This window comes from Etheostoma cragini, chromosome 12 (assembly GCF_013103735.1).
Source record: "Etheostoma cragini isolate CJK2018 chromosome 12, CSU_Ecrag_1.0, whole genome shotgun sequence".
In the NCBI taxonomy this organism is placed as follows: Eukaryota; Metazoa; Chordata; class Actinopteri; order Perciformes; family Percidae; genus Etheostoma; species Etheostoma cragini.
This window is the reverse complement of record NC_048418.1, coordinates 22,989,959-22,997,980: the sequence shown is the minus strand read 5'-3', so window position 1 is coordinate 22,997,980 and position 8,022 is coordinate 22,989,959. Positions and strand designations below refer to the sequence as shown.

Below are 8,022 nucleotides of genomic sequence, written 5' to 3'. Positions count from 1 at the left end.
ATTTTGTGAAAGCACCAATTGTCATCGCCAGAATATCAATATTGAGGTATTTGGTCAAGAATATTGGAATATCTGATTTTCCCTCTATCGCCTAGGCCTAGTCTGTCTGTGTGTCTTAATGGCAGGGGTGGAGCCAGGTGTGCGGGAGTCAAGGGGGTCGAGCCAAGTCAGGGAGTCAATCCGCTTCTTTGATTTCAGGATACAGGGGCTAATTTTTCTATTTTGTGCCTCCTCCAGAGCCCGGGTAATGTTTTTGTTTTCAGTAACACCTGCAAATGCAAGTTGCCTTTTTAAAATGTCTTTTACCTGAAAGGCTGGCAGACCAAATGGGGGGGGGGGGGGGGGGGGGGGGGGGGGGGGGGGGGGGTAGGGTATGTTCCATGTCTACAGATGTTCCACATTCCACACTCTTTGTAGAAAACAAATATGCTCTTCTTATTCTTCTGTTCATTTGAAGCTGTTTTTAGAGCTGTCGGAACCCTGTGGAGCTTTGAGATGTGCCAACTTTGATCAAACACAACCCCCCCCCATCCCACCAGGAGCAGAAAACAGCAATCAAACAGCAGCGGTCCACGGAGACTCTGGGACGAGTGATGTAACAAGCGCTCCGTTGTGTTGCTGTGTATTGGGCTGAACTGTGACTGAACATGAAAATGCCCACAAGCAAAACCAGCTTTTCCTCCCCAGGTGAGTCCCTGGAAGTGTCCTGCAGCTTTCAAACAAAGCAATCTCAAACAGGTGACCGTAGTCGAGAGCGGCATAAAACAAGAATCTAATGAATGTCGAGGCAAAACAAGGCTGAATTATTAACCATATCCTTGAGGAGAATCTTTCAGGATGAGGTCCAACAGATGGGTAGACGTCTTAGGTCTGTTTCTAGAGACCGGGCTGAAAACTAAAAGGGGACAGAATGGTTGAAACAGGGGCAATTCTAGGCTCAAACCTTTAGGGGGGCTCAGCCCCTAATGGGAATGTGACATGGATGCAGTGTCTTACAAAAGTGGGTTCTAATTAGGGATGAGCCGAGTACTCGGCTGAAACGAGTATCCGGGTACGGATAAAGCACTTTTGCCTAGTACAAGTATTATACGAGTAATACGAGTTAATATCTGTGCTCGGATTGAATACAACTCCTCCCTAGTTCTAATCTGCGCCATGAAATTAACAACTACTTCTTTGGGGACTATCAACGTTAAATTTCAACAGGAACAACCTCCTCTGATTGGCCAACACTACGTTTCTGTTAATGGTAATTGCTTGGCTTCTGTTTTTAGGGGGGGGGGGGGGGGTGCTTAAGCCGAAGGCCCCAAACCTCTGGTACGACCTGCCCGAGGATACTAGATCAGCAGTCTTATCTTTATTTCAAACCAAAAATGACAATACCAATAAAATATTAGTACACAATAAGTGCTTAGCAACAAACCAAAAGGAAAAACAACATCTATAAAGTTACAAATAATGTTCAATCTGTCCAAATAAGGAGAGTGAGAAAGCCAAAGTTATTTTTCTCTTACGATACATTCACCTGTACATAGTTCCTGTATATCATCATCATATATTATATATATGACACAATAGCAAGATAATATATACATAAAAATGGGTCTTCTCTGCGGGCCAAGAGGTTGTCATAATTTTTATAATTACACAATATATGTGTAGTTTGTTTAGAGTTGTTGATGTAAAGTTAATGAAAGAAGGAAGGATGTACTTTTTCTTCAAATGAACTTTGGTAAGTTTAATGGATTTTTCCGCATTTTAGTCATCTGACTTTAGCTTTCACTCCTTTAGACAGTCAACATGACATCATGACTTTGCGTAAACATACACGCCGACTTTCTTAAGCCAAGTGGCGTGTTATCTGAACGCATTTTGAGCTGTCGGCGTGTATGTCTACGCGTACACAGCGGACATAAATATACACACCACGTGGCGTGTTATTGCCACTTGGTGGCGTGAAAAGAAAGTGACGAGTTGAGTTTTGGCAAACGTGACTAAAGAAAGAACCACCCGACCAACCTCCCTAGCGGATTTTTGCCCTTTCATGCTACGCGCTACGGCGTAAATTCACACACAATCACAAGGTATTATAAGTCAATGGAGGCCAGACAGCATTGGTAAATACACTAAAAGGCGAGTATGCGTCTTCATAACACGGCAATAATGGCATACGAATTAGCGTGTCATACATGCGCTATTTCATGAAATTTGTCTGAGATAGTTGCTTCTGGCATAGGCGCTGTTTTAACTTTTCATCTGTGGGTTTAAAAAAGCTTCAGGAAATAGATGGTGGCCGACACAAACACACACACGCCTATTAACTCAATAATAAAGCCGTAAAGTAGGCTATATTCAACTCAATACAGCGCCAATTCAGCGTGTTTTCTTCCCGTCTTTCATGAAAAAAAACGTTTTGGTCCCTTTTTCCAACATTTTTGTCACTATTTCAATGTTGTGGGTGCTTATTTTGATGTTTTTGTTGTAGTCTGCTGTCCTCCCCCAACCTTTGGCATGCTTTTCCTCTGTTTTGTTTTGTCTGGCCGGCTGGCTGTGAGGGCGTTCCTGCTTAGAGGCGTGGCTACCACCACTTGTTCCGTCATCCGCTCAGCTGTTTCCCATCAACTCATCAACTCCTGCCATTCATAAACCCGGGCCGACCACCTCTTCGGTGCCAGTTTGTTACTTACTCACTCGTGGTAACTTGGCTCTCAGTATCAGTTGTCTTATGTGCTCTAGTATTTACTCTTGTGTTTGTTTCGTGTTTCCTCATGTTCACCGTGTCCGGCCTGCCTTCCACCATCCATCTGACCTGTCACCTGTTCTGTTGGCCTTGCCACTACACTCATTAAAACCACCTTGACGTGATCCTGTTTTCCGAGTGCTGTTTGTATCTCTGTGTTCTGGGTCTTGTATGATTAGACACACATCTGTTTGGATCCTTTACACTTTCCTACAATGGCAACCGTTTTTCTCAATTGAGTACCAAACTAGATTTGATGTTTTTCCTTGCCACTGTCGCAGAAAATTGGAGATGGCTCTTTGGAGATTTACTGGAATTGTTGGGTCTTTGTAAGTAATATACAAACCACTTGCTCACATGGTAGAGAGTGCGCCCTGTAGGCTGAGTCCATGGCAGCGGCCCGAGTTCAAATCTGACCAGAGGCCTCGTGCTGCATGTCATCCTTTTTCTCTGTCTCTCCCTCTTTCTCCGTCCCCTCTGTTCCGTCCCCTCTGTTCTCCCCGTCCCCTAGAACTCGGTCGTAGCAGACGCAACTTGCGTTGGCCAACATCACGCTGACAAGAAACTCTGTGGCAGATCAGGTTCCTCATCTTTCTGGAGTGGTTTTACTGGTCTGGCCCACTTGAGATGAAATTAGGGAGATGTGGGCCATAAACTATTCCAAAGGCTTGAGAATGGGAAGGAAAGGATCTCCGCTTCCTCTGGACGGAGCGTTCAATCACAGCTGGTTTCTAATCCTCTCTTAAGCTTCAATTTGTCACTGTGTGTGTGGAGAGGATTTCTCACTAATATCCACACGACTGCTGCTGCATTTCAATAAGGCAGTCAGGGTTAAGGTAAGGTGCAGGTCTCAGTCAGGGCGGATCGGATGCTTCTTATCGCTGCAGTTTTCTGGTGTTGTTTTCTACTTCCTGATGAAACGATTCCCAATTTGGTCTAGTGCATTAAGCATGCGCCGTATTTTCGTACAAGTCAATTTCATTTGTAGTGGCTTTATTCAAGGCTGCAGTCTCACAGGGCTGTGATGCCTACATTACCAAACAATCACTGAAACCAAGGATAGCTAAAACTCACCTGGCCCAGTGGGGAAATGAAACTGCTGCGTCTGCGAACAAACAAATAAATACAGAAAAACCTATCTATTTATCTAAATCTACTTGGAATGCATTATTCATGTTTCTTTATGTAGACGTGTACAGGCTTTGAATTATGGTGAGAAGTCATTTCTCTTGCCCCGTCGTTGAATAAATTGACTTTTAAAGCTTCTGCATTGGCTGGGAAAACTTTACCATACTCTACTACTCAAACCACATTCGGCTGTGGTTTGACAAACAAATCCCACAATCACAAGAGATAGAGTAGAGAGAGAAAAATGTGTTTACCTCAGAGATTTGAGGCAGAATTTCCTAAATCTGTTTTCTGAGCATTTCATCAGCCACCAAAACACACAACAGATGGCACGGTAATGTCATAATCACTACCAGTCAAAAGTTTAGGATCACTTACAAATTTCCATTCCACTCCATTATAGACAGAAAACAGCTGATCTGAATGGGGGGGGGGGGGGGGGGGGGGGGGGGGGGGGGGGGCTGATCTTTGATGCAATATCTATATTGCCCATTATCAGCAACCATTCATCCAATGTTCCAAAGGCTCATTCTGTTCACTAATCTGATATCATTTGAAAAAAAAAAAACATTCAAGAACCCTTTTGCAATTATGTAAGAACATAATGTAATCAGAAAACTGCTTCCCTGGTTAAATAACAATACAACTCATCTCAGCTGGTATTCTATCTTTAATGGAGTGCAATGAAAATGAAAAAGTGACCCCAAACCTTTGACCAGTAGTGTATATCCACAACCTGCCAGGCTATACTGTCACCTGGATTAATGGTACACCAGTGGTGTAATGTACAATTACTCCAGTACTGTACTTAATTCCAAATGTTGAGCTACTTGTACTTTACTTGAGTCTTTTTTCATGCCACTTTCTACTTCTACTCTGCTACATTTCAGAGAGAAATATTGTACTTTTTACTCCACTACATTCATCTGACAGTTTAAGTTAATTTACACATTAAGGTTAAAAGTAAAGGACAGTTCGTTTTTTTTTTAAAGGGGCTAGCAGAGGAGTTTTGGGGTCTTTTGTCAAAAAATACCCTACCTTTGGCAATAATTAATTTTCTATAATCCTCCAAAATCAATGTATTGATTTAAAGATGTACAAATAGACAGTTTTTTCAAAACCAAGACACCAATGACTAACCTCTGCTTTCTCATTTTACACATCACACATTTCAGTTAATTTAATCAATAACACTGTTGTGGAAATACAATAAGTATGGAATCTAAGTGCACACTTCCTGCAATACTTTAAAGTTACTCCTCTAGTAAACTAGTACTCACGTAAAATAAAACAAATCATTGAGAACATTCAGCAGAGCACACTGGGTAGTAACAAATTCAACGCATGAAGTGGTTGCTATGGACTCGTCACTAGGCTTCTACAGTTGTTGTATATTTCAGCATATAGGTAAAGCTGCCGAAGATGGACATGATCCAAAACTCCATGAGTGTTAGTTTGGGAGCTTCCATGCTACCACTCCTTCCTTCTCCAATGACTTGAAAACGCTGTCATTTGCCAAATTTCACGTATAATCACCGGGACCAAAAGGATATTTGAGTTGGTGGTGGCTGCAGCCTGGAGACCTCCCGTCTCATGCCCTCCCGGCTGCGTGCCGTCCACAAGCTTTGACTTTTCAAAATTAAAGCTTGTGTCTGGTCTGCCATTTTCAGTAGATTTTTCTTCAATGAGTACTTTTACTTTCAATTCTTTAAGTTCATTGTCCTGATAATAATTACATATGTTTACTTAATCAACATTTTCAATACAGGACTTTTATTTCAGAGCATTTTTTACAGTATGGTATTAGTACTTATCTGGAGGATCTGAATACTTCTTCCAAGACGGCAGTAAACCGATGCTACATTGACCAATAATTGCTGTGCCTGCTCCTTAGTGAAACCCTTGAAGACTTGGTTGAATAGAGACAGGCTGCCAATGAGCAACAGCAAAAAACTGAAGATGGAAAATAATGAGAGAGAAACAGAGAGAGTTTTTTGAGACGGAACGAAACGGAGGCCCCCGCTGAGCAGAAAATAGATCTCTGTGTTTGAGATAACAAATAGGAGGCTTCTGTAAATGTCAGCCTACAGGTGTGTGTGACAGGGAGCTGTGCCACGAGGTAAAGCTTCATGATATTAACTAGAACGGAGCAGCTTAAGTAATACCTGGAGGAAAATGGAGGCTTCCTGCTGGGATAATTAGTCATGATTGAAAATGGGGGGGATTTCATAACCATCTTGGAAATTTGAGCATGAGCTGGGAACTTGCATATTACCTCAAGTCAAAGTCATTTGAAGAACAAACCTGGTGCAAAATGAACCTAGGAGTTAATGACACGGTTACAGGGTCAAGCGCTTTCTTGGATATGTTTTCATGCTAATCAAATGTGACCAGTTGTAGCGCAAACCGCTAATTAGCTTGGAACGCTAGTTGTCGGGGTGCCACTAACCAGGCTCAAAATAACCTTTTAATGAACAGATATAATTCATGCATTTCCATGTAATTTCATTTCCCAAAGGCAATTCCTATCGACCCATTGGGAAACAAAGCACCATGGGAGATTTCAATGTAGGGACCCTCATTATGCCCCCGTGGAAGTGTGGTGCTATTTTGAGCTTTATTAGTGGAATAGAAATTGCGATTTCTTTTTCCTTTACTCTTGCCCCGACTACTAGCATTATGAGCTAATTAGTGGTTTGCAATAAAACTGGTCACATTCGATTAGCATGAAAACCTATCTCAGAGAACGGTCCTGGTACCCATGTGTTATTAATCCCCAGGTTCATTTTGCCCACGCATTTTAATTTCAGGATTTGTCCTTTAAGGCAAACATGAGAAAATTGGCAATATGCAGGCATCTTTTCTGAATGAAGTTACATTATAACAGAGCTGAGGGAGCTGATGCTCTTAGTGAAGTGAGGCTGCAAACAAGAAAGTGGTGCTTCTTACTAAGGGTGGGGGGAAAAATCAATATAACATAGTACCATGATATTTTCCATACCAATACTGATTCGATACACAGACACCAGGTATCAATCTTTTATTATATGTGTGTTTGTCAGCTTGATAATCCAATATTGCAGTGAGATCAACAAACAGAGAAATGTATCCTTTTAGATAAAACAGATGTTGGTAAAGTTTCCTTTTAGGGACATCATTTCAAATTGGGAAAACTGTGAAGATGGAAGAAAAGTTATAAATTGCAATGTATTGTAGTTATTGCAACATGTTTAAAATAGTGGTTATGTTGTGACATAAGTATTCTGATGATATGATATTGTGAGGCCTCTGGTGATTCCAACCCCTTCTCACAGCAGAGTACCAAAAGAGTGCCATTTCATTTTTTTAATCTCTTTTAAAAAACCACACACAAAACAAGTCTTTTGCTTAGCTTAGAACTCTAATGTTGTCCGAACCATTCAATTTATTATCTCAGCTGTCAGTCAAATAGATCAACCCGTACTATATAATTTGGTCTGCCAGAAAAAAAACTATTAGTACATCCCAATACATAGTATGTCAAAGTTATTATACCAAAAACAACAGGATCACCTACTGCATCAGGACAGGATTTGGCAGTATCCAAGCCAGCGTGGTTTTCTGGCTTATCAGAAACAGATTCCTTTCCACGGCATCTATATGAGCATGATGGTTAAAGTTTAAGGCGTAAAGTTATGTATAAGTAGAATGTCCCAAAATTATGCATATCCTGTGCATAATCCAGTCTGTTTGATCAATGGCTTTCTTGCCAGGGTGTGTGTGGCCTACCCGCGCTTTCCGATCTCAATTTCTGTTTTAATCCCTGAATTTAACAAGGATAATCAGGTTCCCAGAGTTGGTTGTGCCGTGACAACACTAAAAGTAAAAAGCCTGCTAAGGTCTGCAGGGCCCTACTACGCCAGGCTACGTCCTTCTGTGCCCTGCAGTGCCCCGCTATGCCCTGCAGTGCCCTACTATGCCAGGCTACGTCTTTCTATGCCCTGCAGTGCCCTGCTATGCCCTGCAGTGCCCTGCTATGCCCTGCAGTGCCCTACTATGCCAGGCAACGTCCTTCTATACCCTGCAGTGCCCTACTACACCAGGTTACGTCCTTCTATGCCCTGCAGTGCCCTGCTATGCCCTGCAGTGCCCTACTACACCAGGCTACGTCCTTC

General features: G+C 42.1%; 2 long non-coding RNA genes across 2 annotated transcripts in view; one reads left to right on the top strand and one right to left on the bottom strand.

The window, feature by feature from the left end:
• Nucleotides 1-210: 210 nt before the first annotated feature.
• Nucleotides 211-8,022, top strand: part of LOC117954150 — an 18,512-nt gene continuing 10,700 nt past the window's right edge. The window contains exons 1-2 of the long non-coding RNA XR_004658751.1: nucleotides 211-224; nucleotides 371-375. This is a non-coding gene — a long non-coding RNA (uncharacterized LOC117954150). The remainder of the gene's footprint in view (nucleotides 225-370; nucleotides 376-8,022) is intronic.
• The window catches only part of LOC117954158, an 11,107-nt gene continuing 5,929 nt past the window's right edge, over nucleotides 2,845-8,022 (bottom strand). Inside the window, exon 3 of the long non-coding RNA XR_004658759.1 lies at nucleotides 2,845-2,855. This is a non-coding gene — a long non-coding RNA (uncharacterized LOC117954158). The remainder of the gene's footprint in view (nucleotides 2,856-8,022) is intronic.